Below are 18,840 nucleotides of genomic sequence, written 5' to 3' on the forward strand. Positions count from 1 at the left end.
AAATTAAGGAACTGTCAACGTTCTTGTTTTCTGGAGGGACATGTCAGCAGTAAAATAGTCCTTCTAATAGTTTTCCTTGTAATTTTAAAGCTCAATTTAGTTACTAAACTTTGAGTTACAGAAAATATCTGCCTTTCCTTATTCTTTTATATCACCTTAACAACCAAGTGAACTTTTAAAAAATAAGTTTTTGAAGATCTGATTTGGCTTCTATTGTATCCCTCCGAAGCTACACAAAGAGTAAACAATATATGCTTAGCATATGAATCAGCAAATCTATGTACCCACAAAGGACGTGGAAAACTCAAGAGCGACGTAGCAACTGTATTTGAGTCATGTGCTATACTACAGGAATACTTTTACTTTATATCCTCCGGACAGACCACGAACTAGATAATCAGTATTTTTAAACATACAAATGAATGCATGAAACCTCCCGTGATAGTTTCAATGCCGGTTCTTTCATCAAAATATGCAGCTAATGCACGCTGCACCAACATTAAACCCATCTCTATGCTAGGTGCAGTGGTGACCATAATAGGTCCTTGGCCTGGCCTTCACGAAATTTATAGCCCAATTATAATCTCATGGGATAATATGAAAAAGTACTACACCTGACCAGGAAACAGTGGGTATCCCAGAGCTATTTCAAAAAATCAAACCCTCTGGTTATATTTCCTTTTTTTTTTTTTTTTTTTGAGGAAAATAACTACACTCCTCCCTTGGTTCACAGAGTGCTTACAAGAGGACTTAACACCCCCCCCCCAAAAAAACCCTCTGTTCTAGGAAATCAAGTACTTTTTTTTCTTTTTTTAATTTTATTTATTTTTGGCTGCGTTGGGTCTTTGTTGCTGCGCGGGGGCTTTCTCTAGCTGCCGCGAGCAGGGGCTACTCTTCATTGTGGTGCATGGGCTTCTCATTGCAGTGGCTTCTCTTGCTGCGCAGCACAGGCTCTAGGCGCAGGGGCTTCAGTAGTAGCGGCACGCGGGCTCAGTAGTTGTGGCTTGCGGGCTCTAGAGCGCAGGCTCAGTAGTTGTGGTGCACGGGCTTAGTTGCTCCGCGGCATGTGGGATCTTCCCAGACCAGGGATCCAACCGTGTCCCCTGCATCGGCAGGCGGATTCTCAACCACTGTGCCGCCAGGGAAGTCCTCAAGTACCTTTTTGATGTAAAAATGTTTGATGCCATCAGAAAGACTAAAATGTGTATACTAAACACATTGAGCATATAAATCAGCAAATCTATAGAAAGTAAAAAGGAAATAAGGGAATAAGAATTAAAAAGCAATCCCTTTAAAAACATATAGTTAACTAACACTGCCAGGAGGTGGAATATGCCTTTAACATGTGAATCCAATGTGTATTAATAATATGCAGGAATAATATTTACAGTATACATATTATATGTATACATGTAAAATATTTACACATTATATATAGTATATATATTCTTGCTCAAAACACGAACAAAACTTGTATCCATTTAAACATTCTTTGTTATTTGCACATTTTATAATTACAAAAGTAATGCATGCTTATTGTTAAGAATTCAAATACAAGTATCTAAATAAAAAATTAAAGCTCCCACTCTCTGCCCTTGGCCACAAGGTAACCACTGTTCACAGTTTACTGTGTATCCTTCCATGCCTTTTTCAGTAAACATACACATAAACATGACGTGTACAGCTTTTTATTTTTGATCTTTACAAAAATGGGTTCATTACTTGTTTTTTAAACTGGAAGTATAATGGACATCCTTTCATGAGCAGACCTAAAGCTGTATAATTCAAAGCATTTGTTTTTAAAGTTTTTTGCTTAGAAAAAATAGCTATCAAGAATAAAGCAGTTCTAGTGTTAGCTCTAATGGAAGTTCTAAAATTGGCATGTAGTATATATTCAATGAATACTTGTTGATTACTTGTTGACTGATCCAGAAATTCTGATTTCAGTTTCACCTAGCTTGTCCACTGTTGTATTCCACTAGCTCAAATAGGCAAATACAGGGTCAGTTGAGTTATGGAGTTTAGAGATAGAGATTATCAGTGGGGAGAGGCTGACTGACAATTCAAATGATGTGATCACCATGTTCAAAAAACCAGTTCATAGTTTTCCGGGCCTTAGAAATTTTGCCAGCAACCCTACTTTTAGCAATCTTTTCACTCATTTGCAGAAAAATATGACTTGATAAAATTTCTCAATTTGTTTTGCTCCCATATATTTATCTTAAGCATTTGGCATTTCCTTCCAATTGTGCATGAAAAAAGCAAAAGAATATGCAGCAAATGTATACTAATAGAAAACCTCTGAAATATTATTTCATAACAAATTATAGGTAGATAGATTTTCTTGCTAAAAAGTTGTTCAGTTTTTCATTTGCCTATTCAACATGGCCCCTGCTTTTGTGGAGATAGTTGCACTGTATATATGTAGTCTTTATTCTATATATGTATGGAGAGAGAGAGAGAGAGAGAGAGAGTCATAGTCTGCTGGGTGAGATAAGCAATTAAACCAACAATTACCATACAGTGTGACAAGATAGCAGGATAGACCATGAGTATGAAAGAAGCGTCTAAATCAGACTGGAGTGGTCAGGTAAGCCCTCCCTGAATTGTTAACAGTTGTCAGGTTTCAAAGGAGTGAATTGGAGTAATTAGATTAAGGGAGAAAAGGGCATTCCTGGTAAAAAGACAGGTAGATCCAGGTTTTGTGGGTCCCAAAGCATACACAACTTGGAAGACCTTCTTGGAGAAAAAGAACACAATATTACACATATAAAATTTTATGGCCCATGTTAAGTGAGTTTTTGCTGGTTTCACTATATGTCCACCTATTTGAAGAGACCTCTTTAAAGAAGGAAATAGATCTCTGAGATGTGCAAGTATTTCAAAACAGATCAAAAATATGTGTGTAGGAGAATTTACGAGATAAGAGCCAATTACAAATGATCTCTTATGAGCTTTGTAGTACAAGAAATGGGAGTCCACTGAAGGATTTTTATGAGGGAGTTGGCTAGATTTTTGTATCAAAAAGATAATTCTGGCAGTGCCAGGTTTGGTTAAAAAATTATTACATTTCTTTTAAAACACTTAGGGTTGTCTTTTTTTGTATTTAAGTAAAAAAATGATGTTGCTTAAACAAAGGGAACTACAGTGTAAGTTTCATGGGGGGAAAAGTGGTTATACATAATGTTATTTTGATGTATAGGTTTGGTTATAAAGTTTACTCGGAGAATTATGTGGATTAGTTTTAACTGCATCACATTCTAAAATTCATTTCCCAGATTATTTGGTGGTTGAAATTCTTGTGATTCAAAATAAAAAGCCCTGTTCTTCTTATCACTTAAGTCATTTTCTGGTACTGACTTTTGCTTTGAGAGGCCCAGTTCATCTAATTCCAGGACTGTTCTGTGCCAGGAAATAAACTGGGCCAAGGCAAGAATAGAGCCTGTTATCAGGTAAGTGAATTAAACTGAAGGAGTGTACACATGTACTGCATGGAGAAACCATAAGTCAGAAGAGTGGTTCAAAGCATGGAGGATGATAAAATTGTTTCACTCCTTTCCCTGTAGCAGCTTCTTAGCCCAATGTCTCTAAGAAAGGTATCTACCGTCTTTAAGCTTCTGGTTTCTCATATGTAAAAAGTAATTAATGACGTCTCACCTCATAAGGTAATTACAAGGATGGAATGAGATGATAGATATTACTGTGGGCTTTGTCCTGGTACATTGACCCAGCAATTCTACTTCTAAGAACACAAGACAGATTTACTCACGTGTGGGAAATAAAGTGTGTAAAAGGTTATTCATCTTAGCATGGCTTGAAGTAGCAACACACTGAAAACAACTGAAATGTCCATTGGCAGGGGACAGACTAAATTATGGTACACCTGTGCAATAGAAGAGCAGTTCTCAAACTTTTTAGTCTCAAGACCATGTTACACTCTTAAAAATTATTAAGGACCCCCAATAGCTTTAGTTTATATGGATTACATCTATTAATGTTTATCATTTTAAAAATTAGAACTTAGACATAAAAATATTTATCCATTTAAAATAGCAATAATAAACGCTTTACATGTTAATATAAAAACATTATTTTTTATTTTTTGGCCGCACCGCACGGCTTGCAGGATCTCAGTTCCCCCACCAGGGATCAAACCCAGGGGTTCCCCCTGCAGTGGAAGCGTGGAGTTTCAAGTCCTGGACTACCAGGGAATTCCCTAGAAACGTCATTTTTTCTTTTCTTTTAAATTTATTTTTATTGAAGTATAGTTGATTTACAATGATGTGTTAGTTTCAGGTGACAGCAAAGTGATTCAGTTATACATTTACGTATATCCACTCCTTTTCAAATTCTTTTCCCATTTAGGTTGTCACATAATATTGAGCAAAGTTCCCTGTGCTATACAGTAGGTCCTTGTTGGTTATCCATTTTAAATATAGCAGTGTGTACACGTCAGTCCCAAACACCCTAACTATCCCTTCCCCCCACCCCCTCGCCCCGGTAACCATAAGTTCGTTCTCTAAGTCTGTGAGACTGCTAAAAACATATTTTCTTTAAAAAAAAATTACATTTTCCAAACACACACAAAAAATCAGAAAGAAAGGTAGCATGGTTTATATTTTTGCAAATGTCTGGCTTAATACAAGACAGCTGGATTTTTAGGTTTGCTTCTGCATTCATTCTGTTACAATAGCACAGGACATGTAGACACTGGAAGACTCCACTGAACTCTAGTGAAAGATACTGAAAAAGGAAAATAACATCTTAGTGTTATGAAAATAATTTTGATCACAAGACTCCTGTCAGTTTGAGAACCAGTGCATTGGAATATTACGTGGCTTTTTTAAAAGAATGAGAAAGCTCTTCATGTGTTGCTACAGAATATTCTCTAAGATACATTGTTAAGTGAAAAAATAAATAAATAAAAGCAATATACAGAACGCTGTAATAGTATGTTAACACTACATTGATTTAAAAAAATCAGGGAAACACAATATACACATATAATTATGTATATGTTTGCATGTGCAGGTAATATCATTAGAAGAATATACCAAAAAAAACTGGTAACATTAATTGCCCTTGGACAGGGCAGCCTGGGAAGCAGGGTAAGAAGAAATCTTTTCCCGTCATTCTCTTTTTTGCCTTTTGAACTTTCTACCTTATGAAAGTATTAACTAATGAAAAAAATTAAATTTGTTTTTAAGGAAAAAGATGATATACATACTTTCCACAGTGCCTGGCAGATGCTCAATGATTTATATATAGTGCCTTTTTATTCTGAGATAAAGCCATTATTTTAAAAGCTTTTTATTCTTCTGCAATTTTTTTTTTTTTTTTTTTTTAACTGCGTCCTGTGGGATGTTAGTTCCCCAACCAGGGATCGAACCTGCACCCCCTGCAGTAGAAGCGTGGAGCCTTAACCACTGGACCACCAGGGAAGCCCCTAAATGTTTTTTTTAACACTAGGAAAAATGTAAAGCAATTAAAAATCTTTTATTCAAATGCACACACTCTTATTAATCTGCCTCACAATTAAATACACAAAATCTAAACATCCTGATAATTGCAGTTACTTTACCTCTATTATTAGAATGATCATATAACAATCATGGAGATAGACAAGCAAAAATCTGAAAATAACATCAATTCAATCAGGTAGCAAATAAATGAGCTACCTGGCTAATCAAATGAGGAAACCTGGACTTCCCTGGTGGCGCAGTGGTTAAGAATCTGACTACCAATGCAGGGCACACGGGTTCGATCCCTGGTCCAGGAAGATCCCACATGCCGCAGAGCAACTAAGCCCATGCACCACAACTACTGAGCCTGTGCACCACAACTACTGAAGCCCACGCGCCTAGAGCCCATGCTCTGCAACAAGAGAAGCCACAGCAATGAGAAGCCCACGCACTGCAACGAAGAGTAGCCCCCGCTCACCACAACTAGAGAAAGCCCGTGCGCAGCAACAAAGACCCAATGCAGCCAAAAATAAATTAAAAAATAAAAATAAAAATAAAAAACCCTAAGACAAATTAGAAAATTTCACAGAGCCAAAACAGCATAAACTTTTTAAAAAAAATGTTTACTACTAACCATTGGTTTGAAATAATTTTTGCTGCGTATCAGTCAACTTTAAACTTTCAGGGGCTTTTAGCTGCAAATATTTATTTCCTCTCTCACTGGTCTGTAGGTTGGATGTGGCTCTGCCAGGCTTGACTGGAATCAGTTAGGCTTGACTCCAGGCTGCTGGTTGGATTCAAGCCTGTGCCACATATTTCCTCATTCTCCTTGGACCAGTGGCTACCTGGGACATGTTCTTCTCATGGAGGGTCACTGGAGTCCAAGAGAGTAAGCAGAAACATAAGATGCCTCTTGAGGTCTTGGCCTGGAACTAGCACACTTGTCATTTTGGCCCACATCTCATTGACCAAAACAAGTTACAAGGCCAAGTACATCATCGGTTGGGGTGAGGGGAGATGTCCTCTGCCTCCTCTAATAGAAGACACTAAAAAATTATATGATAAGTATGTGGGTGTAGAATTGCATACAGGAAGTTCATGAAGCATTGGGAGCAATGATTCGATCCATCATATCATTTTTTTAAATTAATTAATTAATTAATTAATTTATGGCTGTGTTGGGTCTTCGTTTCTGTGCGAGGGCTTTCTCTAGTTGCGGCAAGCGGGGGCCACTCTTCATCGCGGTGCGCGGGGCCTCTCATTATCGCGGCCTCTCCAGACGCGCAGGCTCAGTAATTGTGGCTCACGGGCCTAGTCGCTCCGCGGCATGTGGGATCTTCCCAGACCAGGGCTCGAACCCGTGTCCCCTGCATTGGCAGGCAGATTCTCAACCACTGCGCCACCTGGGAAGCCCTATCATATCATTTTAAAAGAGCTCAGTGTGCTCCTTAAGGTCTTAAGAATAACGACTCTGGGTATATGCAGCCCAAGATACAAAATCTCCGCTTCATAAACAACCTCATCCTGTTGAACTGGTAACCCCAGTTTCGCTGGGTTGGTAAACATAGAGACAATGAAGTAAATCAAACCAATATTGGAATAATCTGTATATATTTGGTATTTGTTTGAGGGACAAGGGAGCAAGATAGCAGCAGTAGTATGAGTTTGCAGCCAGTATGAGCCACCACCTTCCTCTGGCCCCAGGTTGCCTCCTCAGCTTTCAACCTTGCTGAGTACAGCAGCTCAAGGTGCCTTTGCTACCACACACTGGATCATGAAAGACAGGAAGACCCAGCAGCAGGACTTTTGCTGAGTGTGTGGCAAAGTATGAAACTGAAGACTGCGCTAGATGACAAAGACAGGGTCTTGTGGTACATAGGTCAAAACATACTACTAGAAAAGAGGCATCTAATAGACATAGAATCTACCTTTCCCTCAAGACATTTGAAAACAGAAATGAAACAAAACTAATTAAAGATGCAACCCATCCTTGACCACCTCAACTATTGATTGGACCAAAGTGAACAGCTCCTTATCCTAGATGCCTAACAGAAGAAAGGGCATGTCCTCTGAGGGGAGAGGAGGTAATATGTACTCTAGTATCTATGGTCTTTTAAAACATTGTCTGGCTGACATCAATTAAAAATTAAAAGACTTGAGAAGAAACTAGGCAATGTGACCCAAAATCAAGAGGAAAAAAGCCAATAGAAAATAGAAGCAGATCTACAGATGACCCAGATGTTGAATTAAGATGGAAAAACTTTAATATAATTACTATAAATATATTAAAAGAATTTGAGGAAAAGATGAACAAAATGAATGAAATATAATTTAAACAAAGAAATGAATCTCTAAAAAGAAATAACCAAATGGAAATTACAGAAATAAAAGAAAACATGAAGTTATAAATGTAGCTCAGTAAATATATGGCCATTATTTCCCAATCACCTTGATTCGATATGTGAAATATTTTGATATAGCTGATAGAGACTTTTGAAACACCTTGATCTCATCAGCAACATATTAACATTCTAGCTCTAAAGTAAATCATTTCCTCAGAGGATTTGTTTCATTTTCTTTCTGTTGAAGAATATTAACCTTTTGCAAAAAGTCTGTGAATGCATTCTATTTTGGACTCATGACCTCCTATATACCTTCATCATCTAGAACATTTCAGAGAAAGTTCTATTACAAATAAACAAATAACTGTGTTTATTTTTTAAATTGTTTTGACATTGACAGATTAATCCAGGAAAACCAACTGCCCTATGATCTTGGAGGAGCCAGGGTTTTCATATGCTTCTATTTATTCATTTCATTTTAAATCAAAGAAAACTTCTGATTGTAAGACATTTTACATGGTCTTATTCTTACCATCCTTGAAATGTCTTACTCTCCCTGATACAAATCAAAGGGCTTAACAACCTCAGCCTTCTCTAAAAACCTCTGCCTCTGAACAAGAATTGTAACACTCTGCCTCAGATAATAGACTTTACACCTTTTATGATATGCTCAAAGAACTCTCATTGTTTTGAAATGAGTGGTTTTATTTAAATAAATTGACTATTATATCAGTTTAGGTAATTCACTTTTAAAAAGGAGTATTTGCAATTTTAGAGAATTTAACATTTTAGAGAATATGATACATAACCTTACAATTTTCAAACAAAAATGTGTAATTGAGTAACTGATTTTTGACTTATAAAATAATCTTACTGTTCATAAATATTATTGCAATATTTAAGAGAACTAAGAACTTGGAAAGTTTTGCTTATGAGGGCAAGCATTTAAATTGTTTAAAATAAATAGAATGTACTAAATTTATAAACTCAGTTTAAATGTTTAAAGAAACGTGATTAAGTATAATTGTTTGATGAAGATTTGTTTACTCAAGTGAAGCTGATTGACCATTCATCAGGCAATTTTTGACATTTTCTAGGTATATAAATAAAATAATTGAATATATTAAGTTCAAAGACAATGAAAACTAAGTTTTTTCAATTGTCATCTTAATATATTGAATATTAATTTTTAATAACTCCAATACCTATGAAGTTTTTTCTATGTGCAAAGCTCTTGGACAGTTAAAAATTTACATTAACAAAGTCCTTTGTTAAATCAAGTTAGGTAGTAAAAATGGAAAGCATCTCTGATTACCTGAAATGAATATATCATTCTTTTGTTTAAATACAACAATAATCAGCCTGTTAGAGACCTTGGAATATATTCTTGACAGCCTCAGATTCTTCATTTAGCCAAAGAACTTAGAGGCCAAGCAGTGTAGTATAGTTTCCCACTTTCTCTATTCTGCGGCGGAGCCATCATGCTAAACATCTGCTGCAAAAACTTAAACCCTTCCATGGCTTCCCAGTGCCCCAGCATCAAGTCCCTAATCCTACAAGATCCCACCGACTCTGGCCCTTGCCTCCCCCTGAGCCTCAGAAAGCCAGTCGGCCTTGGTTCTCTAATTTGCCCCCCACTTAGGCAGAGCTCCAAAGATCTTCTTTTCTCAGGGCTTTAACAATGTCATTTCCTCTGCTTGAATTGTTCCCCTCAGCGTTCCCTCCCTACAACATACACATGGTTACTCCACTTTCCTAAAGAGGCCTTCTCTGACCCTCCAGACTAGGTTAAGGACTCCCAGTTTCAAGTCTTGGAAAAAGCTTAACAGAAATTATATCTCTTTGACATAAGGTTATTCAGAAAACTTTAGCCAATTCCCTCTAAAGTATATTTAGGGGGCTTCCCTGGTGGCACAGTGGTTAAGAATACGCCTGCCAATGCAGGGGACACGGGTTCGAGTCCTGGTCCGGGAAGATCCCACATGCCGCGGAGCAACTAAGCCCGTGCACCACAACTAATGAGCCTGCACTCTAGAACCCGCGAGCCACAACTACTGAGCCCGTGTGCCACAACCACTGGAGCCCACGTGCCCAGAGCCTGTGCTCACCACAATGAGAAGCCCATGCACCAAAACAAAGAGTAACCCCCCATCTCCACAACTACAGAAAGCCTGCATGCAGCAACGAAGACCTAACCCAGCCAAAAATAAATAAATAAATAAATTTATTTTTTAAAAAATAGTATATTTAGGTTGTATACTAAATATACACTAAATATACTACACTAAAAATAGTTGTACACTAAATATACTACACCATTGTAGAGTATTAATATACTGCAACAGAGCTGTCAGTGCCCCACAGATATTCCCTAGGCCCTCAATGATTTTTTTACACTAGGGGATCTCTTTCTGCTTCAGGCACCTGTGACTTGGCCTTAGACTTTCTGAGTGGGAGGAGAGAGCCTGGATCATGCATGGGTCGGGCATTAACAACCAGCTGCTCACCATCCAATGATGGATGGGAATTTGTGGATAACTACCTCAACTTTCTTGGGTAAGACACCTCTGAGGCAAATTCTGTATAGTTCCCCTGAGTAGGACTGAACCCCAGTTGCCCACAGTAGTGATCTGTTAATTAATCTTGCACCTACCCTTCCCTCTCTCATTTCCCCGCTCCCTCACAAGTGATTCTGGGGTCACTATCCAAATAAATCACTTACACTCAAATCCTTGTCTCAAGGACTGTTTCAGGAAGAACTCAGCCTAAAATGTTATCATATATTTGCTTACTTGGATTCATTTGATAATTACTAAAGCAGAATTCCTGGCACAAGTGTTAAGCATTTCAAATTTTGATCAATAGTCTCCAAAAAAGTTGGCACAGGGACTTCCCTGGAAGTGATGAATAAATGAATGAAAAAAATGAATGAAGCCTCAGCTTTGCTCTTACTAGCTGTGTAACCTCAGTCAAGAAACCTGAGGGGGGACTTCCCTGGTGGCGCAGTGGTTAAGAATCCGCCTGCCAATGCAGGGGACACAGGTTCGAGCCCTGGTCTGGGACGATCCCACATGCCATGGAGCAACTAAGCCCGTGTGCCACAGCTACTGAGCCTGCGCTCTAGAGCCCGCAAGCCACAACTACTGAGCCTGTGTGCCACAACTACTGAAGCCCGCATGCCTAAAAGCCTGTGCTCCGCAACGAGAGAGGCCGCTGCAATGGGAGGCCTGTGCACCGCAATGAAGAGTAGCCCCCGCTCGACGCAACTAGAGAAAGCCTGTGTGCAGCAACTAAGACCCAACGCAACCAAAACTAAATTAAAAAAAAAAAAAGTTGGCGAGAACCATTTAACATTTTTAATTTTTAAATTACTATATCCTATTTTATTTCACATAGGACTTGAGACCCATTTCTAGCAGTGAGCAACTGTTAGTCAAATTATTTACTAGGATTTTTTGGTAGCTTGTTCAGAGAACAGGATCTTTGGAGTCAGGTAAACTCAGGTTAGAATCCCATATCTTACTTATTAATTTACTTGTCAGTCTTACTTGTTAACTGTGTGACCGTGACAAGTTATTAACATCTCTAAGCATCATTTTCTTTATGTCTAAAACAAATAATAATAATAATACCAATTTCACAGGTTATTTGAGGATTAAATGAGATGATACATTTCAAAAAATAACTTAGGATAGTGCCTGGCAAGTAGTAAGAACCCAAAAAATGATAATTATTATCATTACTGGAAAGAAAAAACAATGACTTATCCAGATTTATGTCTTATAGTAATAAGCACGGTACCTGGGACCTAGAAAGTGCTCAAATGTTTATTGAATTGCCTAATTCACACAGTTGTTGTAGAGATCAAATGACAGTATGTGTACAAAAGTGTTTTGAAAGCTAGAAAATATCATAGAAACCTGGTGTTATCCCCTTAACTGGTCGAAAGTTTCACTTTTTTCCAGACAATAGTTGGCTAGATGATATTCTTCCTGTTCATCTCAAAATTGATATTTTGAGGCATTTTCAGACTTTACTGTGTGAGAAACTGCCCTTCTGTGCCTATTCTGCCTGCAGCTACAGAGCTGTCAGGAACAACTTCTTCACTATGAAATCCTATTGCCAATCGTCCTGAATCAAACTCTATTAGACCCATGGGTTTGTGCCACAGGCAGTCATACTGGGGTCAGAAGTATAAAGATTTGATCTGGATTTTCTGAGACAGTCCAAATTTCAAATATTCCAGATATTCTAAACTAATTTTTGTGAATTGCTATATTTCTTTTATATAAATTTATTATTATCAATTTATTCATCCCTTCCTTTGATTTTTATTGAATACCTAGTATGAGATAAGCAAGTCACAATATTGAACAAGACAGACATGATCCTTGCCGTTGTGAAGCTTACCATCTTGTAATTACATGAGTCACTAGATGTGGTTTAATTTGTATGCTTTTGCAAGACTTTTCATAAGTTGGAAAAAAGTTTGTAAAGTCTATGTCCGTATTTTTCATTTTTAAAAATATGGTTACATTGGCTGTGAAGAGGTAGGTGCAAAGGAGCATCCCTTTTCCAATAGTCCTATCAGAAAGAGGAGGAGGAAGAAGAAAGAATTCTACTTTAAATCCAAACATTTCACTTATCTAATAAAATCATAACAACTTGAGAGGAAGGTGTTCTCATCTCCATTTTAAGAAGAAGAACTGAGACTCAGAGAGGCTAAATGCCTTGCCAAAGTCTACCACTAACAAATGCTACTGCTAAAATTAGAACTCAGCGCTGCCGGATTCCCCAATCCAAGCTCTTTCTTCAACTCCATTCTTCTCCAAATCAAGCAACCAACTATTAAGCCAAAAAAATATTATTGAGTGTTATGTGCCATTGGTGGGATACAAAAAAAACATAGTTCTTAAACTCAAGGGGCTTAAATCTGATTGTGACACAAAAATAACATCAACTAAACTGACTCTGAGTATAAGGAGTTTCCAGTAAATATACGTAAGTGTGAGATTGAATGGTTCAAAACAGTTTCATAGAAGATATATGAGTCGCCCCAAACCCTTTCAGGCATGTGTATTTCCCATGTGGCTAAAAGTGATATCTCTGATCACATTTTATTCAATGAGTTTTCCTGCTTTCCTTCCCTCCAAGAATGTGAGTGCCATGAGGTCAGGAACCACATTCTCACTTCCTTAAACTTTGCGTCTCCACAATCTAACACACTGCTTACTACACAATACATAGTAGTTTGAGTAAAGCTGGATTAAATTGAGACGGCTTTTGAGACCTGGGTATAGAAGGATGTTTTGTTTTGTTTTGTTTTTTGGCATCACGGCATACAGGATCTTAGTTCTCTGACCAGGGATCGAACCCGTGCCCCCTGCAGTGGGAGCACAGAGTCTTAACCACTGGATCGCCAGAGAAGTTCCTAGGATGATTTAAGATTAACAAGGGAGGAGCATTCTGGGTGGGGGCAATAATGGGGGCAAAGGTGAGGAATTAACATATAAGATTGAATATGGCCAATGTGGCAGAAATCGTCTGAATGGAGCAGGTTTGAAAAACTGAATCTTATAGTTGTTCCTGTGTTCGTGGGGACACATATGGCCTGGAAAGGAAATCTTTAAAGTCCAAAAACCTAATCTGAGATTAGAGGCACCATAAAGGAAAAAGGTCCTTTCTCCCATAAAGGGGAAAAGGTAGTTACAACTATCATGAAAACAGAAGCAGTAGGAACACTGGAGAAATTTGCAAAATGCTCACAGCTCCCAACAACAACCAGAGCCTCTGTGAGCAGCCAGCCCTGAGGAATCAGACGGTAGCAATCATGTTATCAGTGCTGCTAGACTGCATTCCAGGGCAGAGTTAATGATCCCGTCTTTCCATTTGATCCTAAGTGTAGCCCTAGGTGACGCCCATGAAAACATCCCTAAGGGTAACCAATTAGAAGGCACTTCTTTCATTTGTAATCTTCCCCGTGCCCCCTCTTCTACCCTTCCCCAAAGTCTTGAAATCCTAAGGACTCCCTCTCATTGACTTAGTGGCTAAATTCTTTAGCCTGCTAGAGCAAATCAAGGTGAGGCTCAAAGAACAGGAGAAAAACGACATGAGTGTTACATTCTTTCTCACGGTACTAAGAGGCCCAGTTTTCAGAGGCTGAGGGGAGGGGTATTCCATGTGCTGGAGCCATTTACCCCAGGTTTCAAGCACAAGGAGGCCTCAGCTTTTGGCCACTCTTTAGTATTGAATCTGCAGGGAGCAAGGAAAGGCCTTCTCACAAATGTTAATCCTAAATGAAATTTAGATATCTCTAATACTAGCTGCATCAGAGGGAGAAGACTGATTCAAGATGAGGGGCCTCAAAATTTGAAAGCTGCCTCAGTTCACGGAGGCTCTAGGAGTAAGAAGAGACCTGAACTATAGAATAGTTATCTTTGTGCCCAGAGGATCGGGAAGAGAATTTTCTGGGGATTATTGCTGCCTTAAAAAGGACAAACTCAGAACTTGAGCAGTTTTAAATTTGTTCTTGCCTGAAGCTTACTAGCTCATTTACAGAAAGCTTTTACCCACAATCGCTGACTTGATACTCATTACAGCCCTGTGAGATCATCATATCCCAGTTTATAGATGAGGGTATAGATGTTCAAAGAGGTGAAAAATATTCAAAAATATATTTCACTGGGTAGGAAGTTCTGGGATTGGGACTAGCACCCAGGTTGTCCTTCACCTGGTCCAATACACTATTTTTTTTTTTCCCATAAAACAAGTAATCCAGAGTATCTTTATGGTTTTTATTGCTACTAATGGAAGCAAATCACAGCATCAGACCTGTCATCTTGCTAATAACTCAGTAAACATGTACTGAGCCTGGCCATGAACCAGGAATTAGGCTAAATGCTGGGAATACAGAGATAAACAGTCACAGACTTTACCCTCAAGGTCTCTTGTTGCGGAGCAGGGGCTCTAGGCGTGCAGGCTTCAGTAGCTGCAGCATGCGAGCTCAGTAGTTGCAGCACATGGGCCCTAGAGCATGCGGGCTTCAGTAGTTGCAGCACACAGGCTCAGTACTTGTGGCACATGGCTACACGGCATGTGGGATCTTCCCGGACCAGCGACTGAACCCGTGTCCCCTGCATTGGCAGGCGATTCTTAAGAACTGTGCCACCAGGGAAGTCCCCGGCCTACCCCCTTTTATATTATTCCCAATCAATTGACAGGTTTGATGTTATTTTCTGGATGTTGCAAGCCAATATCAAGATTCAGACCCCCAGGAGGTCATTCACCATCAATCTATTCAGTTATATATAACTGAATCATTTTGCTGTACACCTGAAACTAACACAACATTGTAAATCAACTATATTCCAATACAAAATAAAAATTTTTTAAAGAATAATACATAAATGTGTATACATTAGTGTTCTCTAAAATACTTGCTTAGAAATCATGATCTGATTTTTAAATTACAAAACCTATATGTAGTTACAATTAAAAATTAATGCACACTCATTAAATACAATCCAAAAAATACAGAAAACAAGAAAATGATTAATTGCCTACAGACTATAAACCAAAAACAACCACTGTTACATTTCAGTTATTCCCATTTGATTTTTTGGGTAATATACATAAAAGTATACTACATTTTACACATCCCTCTGTGGTCTTGCTGATTTTATTAATTTATACTCTAGGACAGTAATTCCCAAACTTTTCACCATCAAGGACTTTTTTTTGTACACATAGACCCCACCCCCTAACATCATGTATCCCAAATTTTGAAAAATGTTGTTAACCAAACTACAATAATTCATGATAATTATTTGTTTCATTATTTTTTTAAATAGTTAAGATTATCTGTGACTGCCCATTGGAGCTGATCTGTCACACTGAGTAGATCATTACAACACCAAAGTTAACATGAGAGTTAGCCTGATAGGTCCCACTTGAGGTTGGAAATTGTTCTGAAACCTCCATAACCACTTTCACAGATCCATTAAGTATCCAGGAACCCCACATTGTGAGTTAGTTTTAAGAAGAAAGGGTTTGCTAAGCTAAGATTAATTTACCCTAAACGCAGTCAAAATTATCACCAAGTCTAAATAGGTGATATTTAGGTTAATGAGGGTTCAAAATCCATTTGTTCTTATGCTTAGCTTGATCTTCACCTTAGAACTAGATAATTTTCTCATTAAAAACATGTCTTGACATATATCCGGAGAAAACAATAGTTAGAAAAGATACATGCACGCCGGTGTTCACTGTGGCACAATAACAAAGACATGGAAACAACCTAAATGTCCATTGACAGATGAATGGATAAAGATGTGGTACATATATACAATGGAATACCACTCAGCCATAAAAAAGAATGAAATAGTGCCATTTGCAGCAACACGGTTGGACCTAGAGATTATCATACTAAGTGAAGTAAGTCAGACAGAGAAGACAAATACCATATGATATCACTTATATGTGGAATCCAAAATATGACACAAATGAACTTATCTACGAAACAGAAACAGACATAGAGAACAGACTTGTGGTTGCCAAGGGGAAGGGGGGTGAGAGAGGGATGGATTGGGAGCTTGGGATTAGCAGATGCAAATTATTATTGAATATATATAGAATGGATAAACAACAAGGTCCTCCGTATAGCACAGGGAACTATATACAATATCCTGTGATAAATCATACTGGAAAAGAATATGAAAAAGAATGTATATATATGTATAACTGAATCACTTTGCTGTACAGTAGAAATTAATACATTATAAATCAACTATACTTCAATACAGTTAACTTAAAAAAAACACGCCTTGAGATGGAATAATTTCGGAATTTCTTTTTGAATAGAGCTGAGGTTCTGCTTAAAAACATAAATTTGTGGAACTTCTAGTGGTTGCATTGTTTACTTCAAGAAAAGTCAGTGTCAACAGATGAATGGATAAAGAAGATGTGGTAGACATATACAATGGAATACTACTCAGCCATAAAAAAGAATGAAATAATGCCATTTGCAGCAACATAGATGGACTTGGAGGGCATTATGCTAAGTGAAATAAGTCAGTCAGAGAAGGACAAATGCTGTATGGTATCACTTATATGTAGAATGTAAAAGATAAAGTAGGGACTTCCCTGGTGGTGCAGTGGTTAAGAATCCACCTGCCAATGCAGGAGACACGGGTTCGATCCCTGGTCCAGGAAGATCCCACATGCCGCGGAACAACTAAGCCCACAAGCCACAACTACTGAGCCCGCGCACCACAACTACTGAAGCCTGCAGGCCTAGATCCCATGCTCCGCAACAAGGGAAGCCGCTGCAATGAGAAGCCCACGCACCTCAACGAAGAGTGGCCCCCGCTCGCCGCAACTAGAGAAAGCCCACGTTCAGCAATGGAGACCCAGTGCAGCCAAAAAATAAATAAATAAATAAATAAATAAACTAGTGACTATAACAAAAAAGAAACAGATTCACAGATATAGAGAACAAGCTAGTGGTTACCAGTGGGGAGAGGGATAGAGGAGGGGCAAGTTAGGGATACGGTTTTAGGAGGTACAAACTACTATGCATAAAACAAATAAGCTACAAGGATATATTGTACAACACAGGGAATATAGCCAATATTTTATACTAACTATAAACGGAGTATATCTTAAAAATTGTGTCACTACGTTGTATACCTGAAACTCATATAATATTGTGCATCAACTATACTTCAATAAAAAAAATTTTAAGTCGGTGTCCATAATGATTTCAATAGGAAATATCAACACCGGAGGTGTCAACCATATTCCTAGCCACATGCTCAAATGTCTTAAAGAGGCACTCACAACAAAACCTACCCAGCAAGGCAAGCAGTTAATATTATTGAATCAGGGTTAAATACAATCAAAGTCCAGGGCTTTTCCAATTAGTCTTTCTAAAGCAGTCTGAACCTTCAAAGTCTTTTGGAATCATTAATTTGACAGATAAGAGTCACAGACTGGCTAGAACAAAATGTTCTTTGCCCCTTATCATGGCTTTAAATTGCAGCTACTACTTTGGTGTCCTGAAGACTTACTCTAAATGCTCTGTTTTAAGAGAAAATGTTATTGCCAGAGTTACTCCTTCATTGTTGATTGAGAACAGAGAGTGCTTCCAAATGTGCACACTGGGTTCACACAAGTAGTCAGAACTCTGAGTCCACAGGTGAGGCATCTGGGCCCAGTGATGATAAGGGCAGCCTTATAGATATTGCCACTTCTAAGAGTAGGATAATGGAAACTTCAGTGACTTTGGACAGTCCAAAGTTCAAATCCTAAATACTTCTTGGCTAGGGTGAACTTGGGGAACTGAACATTCATGAGCCCCAGTTTCTCTGTCAGTATAAATTAGGTCTATAAATGATACTTTATAAGGTAGTTGTGAGAATTAAATGAGAAAACAAATATAAAAGGGGCTTACCAAATGATATCTCTCTGAAAGAATCTGTGGAGTCCAAAGGGACGTTTAAAAAAGGTCAACCTCTTCACAACCTAGGGTATTTATTATTACAGAGTCACTGGCCCTAGGGGAACTAGCCTATTGACAGTAAAAAAAATACCCCAGTTTGGTTCCTTCCCGCCAGACTGGGTTGGAGTTTTAGCCTGTCTGCAAAGTAGTCAATTGTTTTGATCAAAGACTAGGTAAGGCGTGCTTTTCCAGGAATGTGTGGTCATTACTCTTTGATTTGGTCAAAAAGGTTAGGAAAGGCTTGAAGATAATTCTTTGGTTCCTACTATGTGCAAGGCATGAGTGAGAAAAGTACGATGCAGTGGTTATGAACATGGACACCGGTACCAGATTGCTTGGGCTCCACCTCTTACTAACTGTGGGACCTGTGGGATGTTAGTTTCCTCATCTTAAAACAGAGATATAATAGTACTTGTTGTGAAGATTAAATTAGGTAATGTTTGCAAAGTGCTTTTAGTAGAGTGCTTGGCACATGGTATACGCTATGTGTTTGATAAATTCATTTTGACTGTGTTTAGTGTTTACTTCATCTATGCAG

This window comes from Eschrichtius robustus, chromosome 11 (genome assembly GCF_028021215.1).
Source record: "Eschrichtius robustus isolate mEscRob2 chromosome 11, mEscRob2.pri, whole genome shotgun sequence".
Taxonomy (NCBI): domain Eukaryota; kingdom Metazoa; phylum Chordata; class Mammalia; order Artiodactyla; family Eschrichtiidae; genus Eschrichtius; species Eschrichtius robustus.